Source organism: Accipiter gentilis, chromosome 22 (assembly GCF_929443795.1).
Source record: "Accipiter gentilis chromosome 22, bAccGen1.1, whole genome shotgun sequence".
NCBI lineage: Eukaryota > Metazoa > Chordata > Aves > Accipitriformes > Accipitridae > Astur > Astur gentilis.
Window position 1 is genome coordinate 16,864,505 of NC_064901.1, and position 18,896 is coordinate 16,883,400.

At 37.0% G+C, this 18,896-nt stretch overlaps 1 protein-coding gene across 10 annotated transcripts in view; it reads left to right on the top strand.

The window, feature by feature from the left end:
• The window catches only part of SIPA1L1 (signal induced proliferation associated 1 like 1), a 225,431-nt gene that overhangs the window by 16,056 nt on the left and 190,479 nt on the right, over window positions 1-18,896 (top strand). For 8 of the 10 annotated variants that reach the window (XM_049825433.1, XM_049825432.1, XM_049825431.1 and 5 more), the window contains one exon: window positions 6,575-6,677. The exons of the other annotated variants lie outside the window; for them this stretch is intronic. The gene's annotated coding sequence lies outside the window, so the exon portion shown is untranslated. The remainder of the gene's footprint in view (window positions 1-6,574; window positions 6,678-18,896) is intronic. 10 annotated transcript variants of the gene reach the window in all.

Here is an 18,896-nt window from a genome sequence, read left to right on the forward strand (position 1 = left end):
CTACACTGTCAAAGAGTGCAGGGTGAGGAGATTCAACTGTTATAATAGTGGGAAACTTTTGACAAAATGTTTGATAAGGACATGGTGTAAGATGAATTTTCTTTTTATTTTGATCTGTGGCAGGTTTTAAAAAATTTCCAACTATTTTTGTATGCATTCCATTAAAATTTTTACACACCCCCCCCCCCCCCCCCCCGCTGCTGCCAGAGGCTTTTATCAGCAATGTTTAGAAAGACTGAGAGAGATTTCTGTTTCTTTTAGTGTTTTTTTTCATGTGCAATGAAACAGGAGTGTCTTCTGTTTGCATCTTCTACAAGCTGAGGAGTCTTTCCTTGGCTTGATTATTGGATGTTTATGGTAAGATCATGTCTAGAAGCATCTAGCAAAATACACAAAATACTATGCAAGTATAGCTTAGATTCTGCAGATGGATGTGTGTATACAGACCTTCCTGTTTTCATGGAGGCTAACCTTCACTGACTCTGCAGCTGCATTTACCTTAATGATTCTGTGTTCTTAGTTGGCAGGGAGCTACGGAGATCGTCTAGTCCAACCCCGCTGCTCAAAGCAGGGTCTAGAGCAGGTTCCTCAGGACATTGTCCGGTTGAGTTTTGAACATCTCTGAGGATGGAAACTCCATAGTCTTTCTGTGTGACCTGTTTCAGTGTTCCGTCGCCCTTACAGTAATTTTTTTTTATGTTTATTGGATGTTTTGGATGTGTAATGTTGCGGTTTTAAGTATTTCTGAACAGTGCATCAGCACAGGGCCTGTCAGATGTCGAGGGAAAAGATTCTCCAGGATACTATTCAAAAATTGTGTTGCATTGTTTGATTTCTATTCTCTTTCTGTTTGTGAGCTACATAGCAACTGCAAGATAGAGCTACTTATTGGCTCTCTCCATTAGATAAGGAACGGAATGACAAATTCAGTTTTTGATCTGCTAGTCGGATGCAACTCTTAGCTAATGTGTTACGCTTTCTGAAAAGCTTTTAAAGAACATCATCCATATTGTTGGTGTTTTGCTGGCCTGTAGAAACAGGTGACATAGTCCTTCTGCAGGTACGCACAGAAATGTCCAGTCTTTCTGTGGAAGGTTGACACACATGTGATTTAGATCTGCAGCTTGCATTTAGAGTTAGTTTTGATGCATACATGTGAGTCAGAGTCTGCTAGAGGTCTGTTTTTCTCTTTTCTGGAAAGAACAGCGCCTGTTTTATTAGGAAAATAGGGGGAAAAATGCATAGAAGACAGTTCACTGCTTCATCTCTGTACCTCCAGAAAAGCTTGGTACTATAGTCTGAATTGTACTTCAGGGAAACTGGTATTTTGTGCACATTGTTCTTCTATTTACCACACTTCCAACGGTAGCTAAAGCACAGCTCAGATTTACAGCAAAATTTACTACTTATTTTTAGGTGATGGCTGTTTTGTATCAAATATGATGCTGCACGGGTGGTTTTGGAAACATCACTCATTCCACACAAAGCCAGTATTTTGTAGATGTCTCTCTCTGTTGCACTGCAGTAATTCAGTAACTAATCGGAGAGCAGCATCGAAAATTGGGGAGAAAATTTTGATGGGTAGTCTCCAGAGTTGTAGACTGATTTAGTCTGAGAGGGACCTCGAACTCATCTGGTCCAGCCTGCCCCACTGAAAGCATGGCTAGCATAGATTGAAGGTGTACAATGATAGCAAGTTTAGCTTAGTCTTTGCTATAATCTCCCTTTAGGTAGATGTAGAAAGCAAGATGATCACCCAAGTGTTTTCCAGAGTAACAAACCCAGCCTGTCCTTGTTCCTTATGTACTTTGGCCCCCTAACTGCTTGATGGTCTGTCTGCTGAGCTTGCTTCAGTCCGTCTTTCTTATACTGGGCAGTCTACAACTGGACACACTCCTTCAGCTGAGATCTCACTAGTGCTGAGTAGAAGTGTCACTTGCTAGGTTTAGACAGAGCACTGACAAGCACTGCAAGGCAAATATTGTTAACTTAATCTTACCCACAGCTTGAGGTGGTGCATTTTCAGAAATGTCTATTTTTATTCCTAGACACATGAAGGACCTTTGAGTCATTTTTTACCATATCACTGTTTCCAGAAAGGGTTATTTACATTGTCTAGCTCAAAGTAGACTTTCTAATTCATAGCCAAACTTGTTTCACACAGCTGCAGCTTTAATCAATGTATTTTTCTGCTCTTTGAAGTTTCTTTCCATCTAAATTGAACTGGGTAGTCACATGACATTTTAGTTATCCTACTGATGTGTTTTGCCTTGTGTGGCATGTTGTATTGGTTTATATCATATTTCTTCAAGCCAGCCATCAAACAAACCGTCGTGGTTGTCTGAGTGGAAAAAGTAGTTTTCTGCCCGCTTTATTCTTAGTGTCAGCTTTCAATTTATAAATTACTGTTTGTTTGATCTGCATGGAGGGATGCGCTTTGCACTGTATTTTAATGTGTCATAGTTAAAATCAGTAAGTCATGCCTGAATAAATGCCTATGGGAAAAACGTGAAAGCGGGCATTCTTAGAAACAGTGAGTAGGGGAATGAAATGGTGATGGGGAGCAGAGAAGAGACGGTGAATGTATTTTTGTCCAGCGTGGATCAATCTTCCATGTGAACCAGTGGAAAGAGACACTGCCCTTGCTGTGTATCTTTTGCCATATTGCTTGTGACATCTAGCGGGCTACACGGTGCTGCTGGAGCAGGAGATGGCTGCGGTAGAAGCTGTCTTGGTGTGGAGTCCAGGTCATCCCGAATTCAGACCCTTGGCTTCGGTTCAGGTCTCTTCTACGGTAACATTTTCTTTCAGTCGTACGACTCTGATTTTTGCCAAAGACTAACTTCAGCTAAAACTTGCTGGAACCTCCACAACATTATATTTTGGCAACTGCAGCACTTGTGCCATGGGCTGTCTGCAGGTTGGATCGCTAGCTTTGTTTATAAGATACCATGTAGTGTTTCAGGACATAAGGACAAATTAGCTTGCAGCCTGTGCTTGTCACAGCTGTCTTGCCTTTCACCTCATGGGAAAAGATTTATCAGGCATAATTATGTCTAATTGAGCCACTCTTGCTATCTTGCCAATGTTACTTTTTTCTTTTAATTTGATCAGTGGACACAGATGAGATAAAAATGTAAACAGTGCATATTTGAATGGCTTCATGCTTCTTACATTATTTATATGATTCTTTTAATCTGCCATGGAATTATGTGGGTTGTCACGTGGAGTTTCAGGTAACTCCAGTTTTCTACCTCTTAGAGGAAGGTTTATTTTTGTTTTAATCACCTGTACAGGACAAACTTATTTTTGTAATGTAACTGCAATTTGCTTTTTGTAGTCACAGGCCTGGGGTTTCTAAACTATGATTTGTTCTTTTAAAACAACTTGTAAAAGTGCGTGCTCTCCATGAGAGACTTGTCTGTGTTAAAACTGCAGTGAAAGCCTTGTCTGGGCCATTTCTTTTTTTTTTTAAACTGTCAGAGTAGTGCATGTCTGCTTTTTCTTTCCCTTAGTTTGCTTTCATAATGGCTTCAGGTGAACATTAACTTCCTCCTGCCCCCCCCCTTTGCTCTTTTCATGTCACCTGAAGAAAAAGAACATCCACAGTATTTATGGTTACAAACTTTTTTTTAAAGTTTGAAACTATTACATGCATTTCTTACAGAAACTTCACTGTTCAGGAGCCTCTAAAATAACACTGGAAGTAAAAAGGCTTATCAGCTAAGATATTAGTATAGCTAACGGTGGTACTTCTTGCTTTTTTAGTGGATTTCATTTTTGTTGCTCAGATTCCTAACCTTACTGTTGAAATAATATTTATAGTAGATGTGGGTCAACTAAAACTCACTAAACTTGTGGCAACCTACTTTTTGGTTTATACATGTAACTCACGAACATTTTGGGAGAAAGCAAAGCTGCATTTTAGGGTGGAGAGTCTCTGCCTTAGTTTATATGAAATAGGGATGGCTTTTATATGGGAAGCTGTATAGATGTTACTGTTTCAAGGGTGAAGGTCTGTCTGGTATCCTGGATGTCTTGAAATACAAATGGTATTTGCATTTTGAAGACTTAGGGATTGGGAGATGAAAATAAAAGGAAAGGAAATAAAACTATTGTTACTTCAGACTTGAGTTTCCTTGACGTGTGAATTGTTCTGTCTGTGGAATTGCTTGTAGGATGGATAAGCTGAAGAAAATTGCAGTATGGTAAACTTGAATTAATTGTTCTTTCTTTGCCACTAAGTGCATTATTAAGCTTTTTTTCCTGTTAAAAACTGGATATTCTTGGTGGCAAAATTTTAGAATAGCTAGAAATATTTGACTTGTAGCCTAAGTCAATCTTTAGTTGGAGAGGGAGGTTTGCATATGTGTGGCAATTATTCTAAAACAGCTTTCTGTCATCATTTTCTTCCAGGACAGTGGTCTACATCAGATAAACATTTATTATATGTCTTGTTTGTAATATGTGAATTATTAAGTTGGCTCATTTTTGCTTTTGCTAAGAAGGTTGAATCTGAAGATCTTGCTGGCTGTATTTGCATTTTAGTATATACTAAATGCAGGTTTAGTTATGGAAACTAAACTTGCTTTTAAAGCAACTCTAGCCAAGGTGCCTGCAGTCCTGTTTCTCTTTAGTCCCTAGCTTCCCAACTAGTGAATTCAAAGAAATAATCTAATAAATGTAAATATGTTTTAGTTTTTGATTTCCACATCCTCAGCAAAAAAGAAGCCTCAAAAAACCTGAAACACCACCCTCCCTCCCAAAAAGCTGAGCGGAAAAAAGAGAAATTCCTGGTAAAATGCCTTCTCTATCTTGGCAATCATACAGAGTGGTGGTGCTGCCCTTCCTGTGCCCACATGCTTGTAGAAGGTTCAACATGTCTCACTGACAGCACGTGCAATGCTCTTATCAGGGAGTGCCTGGAAGACAGAGGATCCCAGGCTGTGATATGCCTTTCGCAAAACGTAACGCATCAGCCTGGATTATTGTACTGAATGCTTTGCCTGTACATCATGCATAAAACTGTTAAGGGATGCCTGTGTTTAGTCTCTTGCACTTGATCATAAATTTGTATTCTTAGTTGGTTGTGACTTCATCAGACTGATCTAAAATTGCTTGAGCAAATAGGAGAATTGGTTTAGTGCTGAGGAGCAGAAGGCACTATAAGGTTCTGTAGGCAGGTAGTCAGCATTGCTGATGCTTTTTTTTTTTATTTTATTAAGCTGAGGCTTTTGAAAAGTTCTGTAAGAATTGCTTCAATTAATGAGTTTCGTCTTTTTTTGACAATTCTTTCCATTTTCACTGAAGGGAGAATACGTGATACAGAATACTAGCTTGATTAGTCTTTGTTTTCATGTGTTTTAGTAGATAAAATGGAGACTGTTCTTAAAAGCTAAATTCCACTTTGCATAATTGCATCCACACTAAGTGAGTAGATCAAACAGTAATTAACTGAACCATTGGCTAATGACCACTGGAAGAGAAGAGAAATTAATGGGCAGGAGGGGTGTGCTGCTGTTGAACTCTAGACCTGTACCAGGTTGTCTTTTGGTTGAGAGCCTTTACTAAGAAAAAATGCTGCTGATTTGGCATACTATTTTACAGTGTGACTCCTGGTCACTGCGTCTCCTGAAGGGTAAGCCTTAACTCCAGCCTGCAAAAAGGAGAAGTAAAAACTGATATCAGAACATGTGTTCCAGGTATAATCACATTTCCATATTTTTAAATTGAGGCTAATAACAAACACTATTAATGGTTGCAATTTTCATACTTTATTGTGATAATGGCTTTCAGTTAAGTTGTATGTAAGAAGCTTCTGGCTGTATACGTTTGTTGGGACATAAACATTTAATTTTTAAAATTTACTGGTTCACAGCTAGTGTAAAGAGGGAAACAGAGTTAAACTTGAAGTAGCTCTGTACATCTAAGGCTACTGCTGTACCACTGCTGAGAGACTTTGGTAAAGGTCACCTTAAGTATCAGAGGAGGATTAATTAGGAAAAACAAACCACCAAGCACAAAACCACTGGTTATTTCTGTTAATAAACATATGGATCTGGCAAGTTCTCCTGCCATCTTAAGGTATCTGTTCCTTCAGCAGAACCAAGTGTTTCAGAGCGGTGTTATTCCTGTGCTTGTTTAAGTTGCTGTTATTACTGTGGGATGTGAATGGCTGATGTTTTCGTCAGACAAGTGTTCAAACTGATGGTTCAGCTAAAGGATGATCTTGCCAAAAGGGCTTTTTGTGTTTTGAACAAATTGCACAAATTGATTCCTTTTGTATACCTAAAGGAATACTGAAGCATATGGTGCATCCATAATTGAACTTGCCATGTAGTCTTACTCAGTTTATCAGTTTGCTCTATGAATTGCTTATATGGTTACAATTGTGACTAAAATTTTTCTTGCTAAGTTTTTGTTTGTTTGTTTAATAAAAGAAGAGAACAAGTTTAGAACACTTACTTTGGAGGAAAAAGGGTGGTTTGGGTTTTTTTTGGGGGGAGGGGGGAGAGGGATGGTATCATGATGCTGTTGCCATAAAATGAAATCTCCAACTTTTGGTGTATTTTAGGTGAAACCCATTCTTTGGACTTGACCAGATATTAACTCTGACAGGAATGAAAATCTGAAGATTTTTGTGAACTTACAGCTATCTAATGGAATTGATGAGCAGGGTAAGAATTCACTTATCTTGCATAAACCTTACTTTTGTGGATATCTGGCTACTGCAGTACAGAATGTGCCACTTCCTGCTACGTAAGTGGGAAGAACAAAGGAAATTATGAAGGGTAAAGACAGCAGTCAAGTTCAGTCTTTCTCTGCTCCAGCATGAGGCAAAATATCATCATTCTGAATACTTAAACCTGGAAAATGGTAGTGGCAGACATGAAGTGCTTTATCCAGTACAGATCTATGGTGGCAGAGCACTAAGTTTGTTGAGGGAAAGGAGGTGAATTTTGGGGGGGTCTATTTGTTTTGAAATACAAGAATGAAGTGCCCTGTTGGCTAGGAAACCAGGGGGAAGCAGAGCATTTTTTGAACTGTTTTTAGTATATAGAGGTAATGACTATTACTGAAGAATAACTTCAGGGAGTTGCTTTGGGTTTGAAATATCCTCAAATGCATTTCATTTGAATTTGAGAAGATTTTTATTTCTTGTCAGATATTAAAAGTTTTGCCTGATAATTTTTTGGCATGCAGTAGGAAGCTTACACTGTGAAGAAGCTTGAACAGAAGTGGACTGAGAATGAAACCTCCCATTTCTTTTGAAGATCTATTCCACAGTGTATAGTTAAACAATATCTGGATTTCTCTGTGTTATACCACTTGACTTCTTTGGCTTCATAGCTATAGGCGATTCACTGTAACAGTTTCTGACCTTTTGTTCTTGTGGCCTCTGTGTTGTTAATGGACTCAAAAGTAAAATGACTTTTTAAAAAATTACATTGTAGGAATTTAGAAGGGTCTTGATGGACAGGAAGGATCATCCTGTGGCAAAATTGACTTAGTACAGTCGCTTTACACTTGGAAGCTCTTTTATTTCTACCAAATAAAATGTAATTCCTGCAATGCAATGCTAACGTGGGTTTGGCTTAATTTTTCTTTTTAAATATGAAGAGTTTCTCTGCTTGATGTGGTGGAGCAGGGGAAAGTAATTTGCCTGTGTGCAGGTGGATTTTTTTTCATGTTTCCTAAAACAAGGATAACTGAGGGCAGTTGTGGTGTTACAGGTAAGCTAACCATAGTTTAGGTCGTCTTTGCTCCTTGCGGATTAGAAAATTGTTGAAAATGTTAATAACTTTTTTCCTTAGTGCCTTATTTTGAAGAGTACTTAGGCTCTTCAGTGTAATGAATTCAGTTTTATTCCCTAAAATGGTTTATACTTTGTCTTTAATTGCGGTTTGGGCTGTTTTTGATAGAAGGGTAGTTTGTGAATTTTCAAAATTTCTTAGGTAATTGCTACCTAAGCTGAACTATACAGAGATATCCCTTGTTAATCTGTTGTGTGCCAAATGGCCCTCTTTCCTGAATGTTAGTGAGCCAATATTATGTGCCCAAAGGAGCAATGCCTGCTTAATATAGTTTGGTCGTGTGGTGTGGTGGGTTTGTTGTTGTTGTTGTTGTTTGGTTTTTTTTTTTTTTTTTTTAAATTTGAAAGCTCTAAGCTCATATAAACACCTAAGGCTGAAATGTGCTTAAGTGCAGGTTTTGGTGGCCTGGATTTCACTCGATCTCCTTTGCAGTTTTGATATTGAGATGTGTCTCCCAAATCTGTTTGTTTGACAGCCTAGAAAAGGGCCTCGCAACTTAACATAGTATACTTAATGACGAAGTAGAGTACCTTATGTGTCAGATCTACACCTGAAAGTACATTATGACTGGCCTCTTTTATTGCTAGATTTTGCTTCTGGGCCTTCCTCCCAGGTACATCACTGCTGCACAAGTCATTGAGTCATTTTGCTGTCTGTCCTCCTCCACCTCGTACATGCTTGCACAATTGAGAAGGCAGTGGAAAGGCAAGAATCTGCACCAAAAGATTTGCTCATCAAACCACATCCTAAAAAGAGTGTGGAAACTTCAGGTGTTTCTGGGTCTTTATATGTTTCCTTCTCTGAAGACCAGCAAAGCTAGTATATTTTTAAAGAGCGGTGAATCAAACTGGAAAAGCAAATTGCTTATCTGAAAATCTGAAAGCTGGTATAACTTTTATTTGTAAAACAGAAAGAACATAGCTTGAAACAAATGCAACTTTGTGAGTGTAGTGCAGCTGCTATCTCATTCTGAGAGAATTCACAGCCACAACAATTCTTCTGTAATTCTTTTGTTTTTATATCTTTCTGCAATGAGGATGTTAATTGAGGCTGCTGTCTGTCATTTTGGGCGCTAGAAACTGGGACAAGACAAAGTCTCTTTCTTTGCGCAATGTGCAGCTGTTGGATGAGAATAATCTAGTTATGTTTTAAGCTGTACTTAAAATCTATAGGTGGCAGATCCATCCCCTTGGGACTGTGTTACTCCTTTCATTTCTGAGTGCAGTTTGGGGTGGAGGGAACAACCCACCTAACCAGTATCAGTGATCTGAGGTATTTATGAATTTTCTCTGTGTTCCTGTAATGAAAGTTACTGTTCTGCTTTTTTTCTTTCCTCTCTCAAATCTATATTACAATGGCATGGGTAGCACTGCCAGCTATGTTCATGGCAGATTGCTTCTGTGAATGCATTCCAACAGGTGTGTTGTTTTTGTTTTCCTGGCATTTATTTTGCAATTTACTATGAACGTAATACTTTACATCTGTATTTCAGTCTAGTTCGAACAAGTTTAGCTCAAGTAGTGGTTGAGCTGTGGTTTTGATGGAATGATTGTTTGGCAAGCTTCGTCTGTAAACACTTTGGTGCTTTCAGCACATCATATTTTGGGGCAGCCATAAAGCAATTGCATAATCCTAAATTATGTGCTTTACAAATAAGAGATGTTTTTAAGGATTGAATGCAAGCCTTGAGCAGTTCAAGATTTGGTGCGTGAAAAAGGATCTAACTTCTTGTCAGTATCCAAGGCTTTATTTTAAAAACTACCTTTTTTTCCATTACATGCATAGTTCAACCTAATATGAATCTTCTGATGATACAGGAATGTGTGGGTCTTGTTTCAGGTTTTATAAGTGCTGCTTAATGAAGCATGTTGTTCAACTTTTGGTTGCTAATCTGTAGTTTCAGGTGACTCATTTGTGACCCTTGTGACATTCTACCCTGCCCCAAATGGTGGCTAGAGAGCTTTGATTTATTAAGAGAAAGTTCTGGTAGCATTCAGGAAATGCTGAATGTCATATGTACTGAAAAATGAGAGAACAACACTTCTTTTGATAGTCTGAGAGTGACTTAGATGCTTATTAATCAAAACTGTTTTACATGTATCAGTTTTGGGGACTACTAAATCTAAGCTTTAAATACTGCTAAAACTATACCTAACAGCTGCCCCTGTCCTTTTTTTTTTTTTTTTATAATATGAGGGGAGAAATATAAGAAATGGGTTATTACAAGCAGTTGTTTTTTACAGTGTTCTACTAGCTTCAGGACTGCCAGTGTTGGAGATGACAGATTTGGGGTATTGTATTAAGTAGTGCCTGATCTTCAGTGGATTAACTTCTTGAATCAAACCATAATTCTGAACTTGATGTTGTCCTGTGGTCACAATTACATATTGCAGAGAAGAAAATTGCTTTTCAGTTTCTTGTTAAATGCTGGTTATCTTACTGAGATTTCACTGATGCTTGTATAGTATGGATAACTATTTCCTGCTCATGTTTATGATTTTAGCTGTGGCTTTTTTTTTTAAATCCTTCCAAGGCCATAATTGTCGGTAACTTTTGTTTGTATGGAAGCCATGCTGTATCTCTGTCACTTTTTCTCTAGTCCCTCTATCATCTTTTTGAGTAATGTGATTAATAAACAGTAGCCAGGAAGAACCATGGTAGATTGTATGTGGTGATGATTACTGTTTTGTTTTCCTTTCTAAAACAGCCCAATTCTTTTCACTTGCCTTTTGATGGTGTAAAGCTGGTATTTTCGGTGAATTATCCATAGTGACTTAAAATCTTTTTCTGAAGGGTTAACAACAAATGTGAAGCCTGTTAAAATCTAGATTCACTTGAGGTTATTTTTGCCTTCCTATTGTGTTTATTGGCAATGGATTTAATCTAACATTTTATTTCATAATCGGCCCATCACTGTGCAAGCTTTCTGTAGCTATCCACAGTGACTTTCAGACAAGATTATTCTGACTAATTCTGAATCTGAATCTCAAACTTCTTAACTTTGCAAAGTTTACAGAAGTTTCTGTATCTGTCAGTTTACTCCATGTTTATGAGCATAGGTCAAAGTGTAGATCCTTGAGAAAGGTTATTGGTACATCATCCTTTTTTTTTTCTCTTTTTTTCTCCCTTGGTCACCATTTTAAAAAGCTTACTGCTTCTGCTTATCTCCCACTTCATATTTGTTGATGGTTTATAATTTCCAGTAACCTCTCTCGCTCTGTGAGAATCTGGTTTCTTTAAGACCCTTCAGTGAGAGATCATGCTATTCTCCTAAACTTCCACATATAATCTTGAACTTCTCGTATGTATTACATTGAATAGTTTTTGTGTGCTTATTGTCTCCTTTAGCAAATCCTAAGTGGTTGGACTTCTCTTTACGGAAATCGGGGTGCTTTACTTTATACTGTATTGTAAAGAAACTATGTTTTTCTTTGAACAGGCAAGCGAAGTAAGATGAATAATAAGTAGTATGTCTACCAGAGCCAAAAGGCACACCTTGTAGTTGTGGCAATGGCATGAGATAACTCTGAATGCGTTTTAACCTGTTGCATTATGCTGCCTTCAACCCAAGCTGCTGCACAGTAGAACTGGAAATGTTTGAAAGACACATGTTCCCTGCCAGTTGTGAGGCAACCACACCCTGCCTTGTTTGCTACACTTATGAAGGTGCATTTTTAATATATTGTAAACAGTTCTTCATGGTTGCTGTGTAATAAGAAGGTGATTTAATGAAGTTTCTGGAAGGAACAAGTACTGTAAATCTCAGCTTTACTTAACAGGTTCTTTTGTTTGAACACTTTAAGCTGTTGAACAAAATGTGTGACTGCAATTAAGTTTAACTGTGTATGTAGTAGTGTGCTACAGCAGAGGCAGCTCTTTGTTCCTGTTCCCTGTGCTCAGGTGGTGGGAAGTCTCCCAGGGTGCTGCCTTCCCTGAACCTTCCTCCTCACCCCCTCGCTGGCTGGGTAAATCAATACGCTGCAAATACACAGGTGTATTTTAGACCCGTCAGTGTCCCGGTAGCTGGCTGATGGTCAGAGCTGTACTGTGTAGAGAGGTGGCTAGTAGGCATGCTTTGAGAGCCAGTATGGTAGTGTGAAGTAATCATTTGGACTAGGTTTTGAGGATATCTGAGAGGCATCATCTTATATTTCAGATAGCAAGGGGAAGATGCTGAGAATAATTCAAGTCTCTTTGCCTTTAGAAGTGTTTCTCTGAGACTTCTAAGTGACATATAAGAAAGGAAATCTCTGTTGGCTGGGCTCTGGGGTTGCAAAATGCCAAATATAATACTTGTGAAGTAGTACATGAATGAAGTACATATTGTCTCTCATAGTGTCTCAAGTGTTAAATGTTAATTCTAGAAAGATATTCTGAAAAATCACATAATAATCCTAATGTAATTAGTGTTTCATGGGTGATGTTTAAGTTCATTTTGCTTTTGATAATTAATTACAAGTACAGTATGATGCTCTGTGATACTTACTTCTGAGATAAACCTGTTCTGACTATAAGATAAACCAAACAAATCCTCCAAGGTTTCATGTTGGTATCCACAAAGAGAAAATCCTCTTTTCTGATTTGTTCTTCGGCATGAAATCATGGGAATAACAAGGACACTTACTGCTTTTAGTTGTACCCAAAGAATGATTTTTTTTTTTTTGTGGTCTACCAAAGCATCTAGTCTTTTATTTCTAGGTCCTTTTATAGTTAGAAAATAGTGCCTGATGGAGAAAATATATTTAAGTGGTGTTCTCTCAAGATGTGCTCCCAGACATAATTATTGCTCAGTAGTAGAATAAGGAGATCTTTGTAATATAATAATGCTTCTTCTATTGTTCTGTATGTTCCTATGGTATTTCTTTTACCAGTCCTATTGCCTTGAAATGAATTTTTACATCCCAAATATCATTGTTGCAAATAGTCAGCAAGCATACATTTTTATTTTTGAAGTTCTTTGCTGCTTTAAGGGATCAGTCAAACTTTTTCTGATGGCAGCTCAAGTGCTAGAACACAAAATGGCAGTTTCCATAAAAATGTGCCAGCTCATAGAACTGCTGTGAAGTGACCAAATGTGGTTCTGTCTGAAGCCTGAAGAAGATAGGAAGTTGTCTAACTGGACTTGTAATTCTTCTGTGCACTTGAATGCCTTCAGTTTACCTGCTTTATGTTTTGACTACTGCTTGTCCTTTACTACTTTTGATATTTTGATATTGACTCTGTTATCATTCAACAGTAGTTCTGAGAATCTGCCTCATCTTTCATAGATGAGGTGGTCTGCAGATAAATGATAGATCTACCTACAATACTTGAATATTTTGTTATTATGAAATAAAAACCCCAAACACCACCAAAAAACTTTTACAGGTAAATTTCCATAATTAAATACCAGCTCTCTTGTATCTACTGTTTTTTTTAAATTGATGCTCATAAAGTTCTTGTAAGATATTTGTTGCCACTGTCTTGCTCTGCTGATGCCAATTGTTAAGTCATGACTAAACTTGTGAATAGGGAGGTGACATGTAAACCACAGGCTGACCATAAATGGCAAGCTGACCATAAGGAACTGAAAACAATCTGTGAATTAAATACTGTAAGGAACTGAAAATCATCTGTGAACTAACTACTTCAGCCAGGAAGTCACTGGGAAGCAAAATGGTCCCTCCAAAATACTGGGCTGCAATTATTTCTTGAAACAGCGGCTTTGGGTGATCTGGGAGAATACAAAATTTAGGAAGTTACGTGCTATTCCTGGATTTTGAGTAAAGCCCTACTATCATTGATGAATATTTACTGTATTTTTGTATGCATACCTTCCCCCCAATCCTTCTCCTCTGTTATAATGAGCAGTACTACTTTCTGCTATTTATTTCTTGTTGAACATTGGGGGCGGAAGTAGAGAGTGTGATATGACTAACCTACATTAAAAATAATTAAAACCATAGTTGTATAGTGGCTCTTCACTGATAAAAGGGCAATTTAAATGTATTTCTCTTTGTTGTAATTAGCTTAATGTAAGTAAGTAATTACATTCCCATTACACTTCTACAATAACCTTAGTTTTAAAAACAGAAGCAGTATTATCTCAGTATGCCATGTTACTGTGTAATGGGCTATAATAATAAAACAAAACTCTAATTTTGAAACTATATTCAAGAAGACTTTTCTTAGCATTTGGAGTTTTTTGTGCCAGTAAAGAAATTTTAGCAAGTTTTTTGTAGAGGGGAAAGACATTAGTTAATGGATTTGGCAGTAAAAATATTTTAAAATGAATTCTGGTAATCTGAGGCATCCCTGACACATTCAGGAAACGAATATAATGTATGTACATTTTAATTGTGCATGAGATCAAGCCTAGGTATGGGATCGTGGCAGTTGACACTGGGGTTTAGCATTGGAGTTGAATCTCTGTGGGCTGCCTGATGCAGAACAGTGTATTTATTTAATGAATGGTTCTATTTCTGAACTTGCCTTGGCAAGTTGCAGTTGGCTAGTGAGGTTGAAAGATTTAGTATAAGGATTTTTATCTTCTAAAACTACATATTACATTTTGGGATAGCTTGTAAGATTCTGAAATCGGGAAGTTGGTAAAACAGAAAACAGTGTTTCTTCCTAAACGTATTTGAAGTAGTCCACTTCCAAAAAAATTGTAAACACGCAAAAATAGTAAAACTTGAAGCCTGCTAAGAATACATGACTCTTCGTCTCCACTGATAATCAGGAACAGCTCTGTGTGATAATTCAAGGTCTCACCTGTATAGTCTACTAAGGCCTCCTGACTGAAGAAAAGCAGCATTGTATTCTCAGATTTCTGGAAAGGTTTCATTATCAGATGGCTTTAAAAGCAAAACTTTGTTGCCATGACCAATTAATGTAGTATGGTGCTGTCAAAGATTATTTCTGTTGTTATTTTTGTTATACCTCATAAATTATGTTGAGATCAGTATTGGTAATGAGAATTCCAATTTTAGACTCGTTTCATTTTTCACACTTTGCATTTCTAGGCTAGGTGAGGTTTTTTATTTGAAACTTTGAAATGCTTGTAACTAACAATCTCACAAAAAGTTTTTCTTATTTCTGAGGAAGAATTTTCAAACACATCTTTTAAAGTTGAGTAAGAAAATAGTTGAATGATTTGTTATAGTGATTTTTACTTACAATTGTACATTTGCTCTGATTAATATCTTAAGTTACTTTTTGACAAAAACAAGTTATTTTATTGTTGCCTTTTGATAAAAATGTTTTTTCACTACTTTTTAAAAAAATATTAACCTGCAAGGAGAAAGCTGATCTCACAGAAAAGTGTTATGACTTAAGTCCACTTGTTGCCACAGTATAATTGCATGCAAATATACAGATGTTTACACAAGGACGTTTTGAGTTGATGGGAGCTCTATGTAGATAATGAGCAGAAGACTGTTTTAATATGTCATACAACTCTGGTGACCATGAACGTATGCTTTGAGCTTTTATTTATTGCCCTAGTTCATAACTTTCTGCCTTTTCTTTGTGGGGAACCCAGTCCTGTATTTTGCATGGTAATTTTTTTTGCTTTGCAGTGTAGAGTAGGGGTGGAAGATCTTCTGGAGCCAAATAATTTGATCCGGATCCAATTAGCTTATAGGTGCATAAAAAACAGGCATTAATTTAAAACAGCAAAGTTTAATTAACAAAGAGAATGTGTTGTGTTTTTTTCCTACCAGTTTCTGAAATGATAGGAACAAATAGTAATGCAAAACCATGTGAAGTCTTGGTTCATGTGCTAAACATTATTCTACCAAGACCAGCTTCTACATTATTATAACCATGTATATTATTATAAGCATACATAACCATGTGTTTTATATATGTGTATATGCATATTTCAGAGTGCTTATGGTCTGCAGACTCTAGAATTGCTGCATACTGTACCTATAAAGGTTATTTACTCTCATGTCTGGCTAATGAGTCTGTTTCATCAAACAAGTCCATTAGTTCCTGGAAATATTATCTGCTCATAGAAATCTGAGTAGCAAAGTCCATCTCATAACTTGAGCTATGAGTTAAGCTTGCAGCTGCGTGGAAGTACTGGATTTCAGGGAATCAGCTTTTGAGGAATCAGGAATAGAAGATGGTACATCTCTTACCCTGTTTTGTTTAATGTTTCTATACCCTGCTACTAGTGGTTCTATTAGAAGTGTATGTTACTCTGCAAAAGCTGAGCTGAAAAACTTTTATTACTTACTATGCATTTATAAGGGGGAAAAAAATTAATGCAGAGACCTCCGGTGCTGTTCTTAATTCTTTTTATGAACCAGTCTTTCTTCTCAAGATACAATTCCTCATCTGTTTCCAATGTCAAAGGATAGACAAAGAGCTTTGAAAGTAATAATTACTTAAAGGCATGTGAGAGAGAAATATCTTGCATAGGAGTCTTCATTCTATTTTTGCTTATGCTCTCCCTGAGTGGTTTTTGAATTTTCTCGTTTCTTTAGTGCTTTTTTCCAGTTAAAAATGAAGTGTGGGGAGATACAAACTCCATAATTTTTTTCTTTTGAGTTACAAGGCCTTTGAAGACTTTGTTACTCATCAAGAGAAATGAATTTTCAGAGTATGGATTCTGATGCTTGCATACATTTTATATACTAGGCTTCACTTTGGGGTAATATTTTACTGGCATCAGTCACTGCGTAGCACAGAGCTGCTTTGTGAGGAGCACTGACTTCTTTGTAGCCTGCCAAAAAGTGTATGTGGGTTGACGGCATGAATGCCATCCTTTGGATGAAATTTTCTGATGCCAGGATTAAGCCACAAAAAGTGGAGGTTAAAAACAACGATACTGAGTCTGTTATTTAAAAAGTAAATAAATTAGTCTTTCAGTATAGAATGCTGAAAAATAAAAATCGACAGTTGCTTGATGTTTCTTCACATTTAGATACTTCAACTTTTTCCAAAACACTTTGAAATTTGTGGGTGATTCTTTCAAAAATAAAGTAAGATTAAGCATTTCAGTGGTATGCTGAGTAAGCAGGAAATTTTGAAAGTAAATATTATCTAGTTCTATTAAGTTCTTTGTCTACTGTCTTTAAGTAGAATTTTAGAGTTACTAGATGCTTTGCAATTTGGTGTTTGGTTTGCTACCTCAAGAGGGAATAGTACTAAAGTAATTGTCTTCCTTGACCTGAAGTTTTGTGGTGGTTGTATAAGGCAGTTACAGTTTGTGAGCACAAAAGATGGGGTGAAGGGCAAATCATGTAAGTTATTTCATGAAAGCAATGGGATTTGAAATGTCTGAGAATGTTTTCATTAAATATCCTATTCCCTACTACATAGTTTTCTACTACAGATTCTGATTTCCCTAGTGGAAATGCATTGTTCTGAAACCACGAGCAAAAAAGTAATTCAGCTAAAATTTGACGAAGGATCCTAAAATTAAATTTAAAACCTGTATTGAAAATGAGATTTGATCTTTGTGGTAGGTTACAGAACTGGCTGATTCCAGACCTTCTCTAAATGTTCATCACATTCAAAAGTCAACTCCCGCAATCCGTGTCATTGGAGAATGTCCTGTGTAGTTTTTGTTTCAGCCAAAGCTAAAACAGGATCCCATGCGTAAGGTGAGGCTTCATGATGGAAGCAACCTAAAATTGCACTGCTGCTACATAATTTCTTGTTGCTGAAGCATTCTACTTGCCATTCTTGCAATAGTACTAATAGGTCGGCATATAGACAGTGAATCACATCAGCTCATGGATCTGCACAGATTTTCTTTTTCTGACTTCTTGAGGTGGTTTTTTTTGTTGTTGTTGTTGGTTGGTTGGTTTTTGTTTTTGCTTCTCAGCCGGAGCAGCAAGTGATCTAACTTGCTGCTTACTACATATTAGTGTGGACACAAGGGAGGATTAAGATTGTGTGGCTGAGACACGGCATCTTCTGCCAACCAATGCAGTGTTGAATGGTGCTGATGCAGTTGTGAGATTTCAGTATTTTTACTGCTTATGGTGTCATAGAAACTTACTTTTGCATATCTTATTATATTAAGATAATCTAGCTGTAAAAAAAATTAAGCCTAATTAGGTTAACTTGTTCTGAAATCTTTTTAGAAAAGCTTCCACAATCTGAATAGCTCTTTTCCTTCCTTCCTTTTTGTCCTTTACAAAAACAATCTGAACTATTTTCTGCAGTTTTGTTGCATCAACTTCCTTTCTGTATCTGATCATTATTTCCAGAAAGCAGAGAACTATGATAGGTGGGTGTATTTTTTTTTGATTTAAAAAAATCCATAGGACAAGAAAATGCTGTATTGGCTGATTGGTCCTATGCAATTCAAGTAAAAAAAGTAAAAAGTTTTGGTTTTCATTTTAAACTAGTGATAAGCACAGCATATCAGCATGAAATTTTTGAGGGAATGTATTCAAGTAAAAGTCAAGTAAAAGAATTTTATCAAAATCGTAATTGCTTTCAAAAGGCATGCAGCATTTTCTGCATGTTTAATTCATTATTTTCTTTATATTCCTGTTTGGTATTCTGTTTTGCTTGCTATACCCCCATTAAAGATTACTGTGCTGTGCCTTCACTAAACACTAAATGTTGCTTTTTATAAAATGCATTGTGTAACTTGTTTGTTCTTTGGCTTCCTTATGGAAAGGATATCCTGTATTTGTTTACATTTGTGGATTGCCATACTTTCTTGTCAATGTTGTAAATGCCATTGCATATTCTCATGCTTTCTGTCTTATGATAAAAAGATTTGATGATGAGTTACCGGACTGTTCCTTATTACAGATGGTTTGAAATGAGAGCTAGACTAAAACTAGAAGTAAATGTGAAGTTAGCAAATATTTCTGAAATGAGTAGTGTGTGAGACTGGGGGGGTGTTTGAAAGGGCATGCATTGGCTGGTGGAAGAAAGGTGTAAAGCAGACAAAAAGTCACAACATGTAAGTATTATTAAGGGAAGAAGGCTCTCATGTACAGGGCCTGTGTGACCAGGACAAGGAAGTGCAACAGCGTTGTGGTAATAGTGGATGTGCATCCTCCTCCTTTCCTGTTTGTACTTCTGGGGGGAAAAAAAAAAGTGATCAGGCTATTCAGTGGAGCTTCT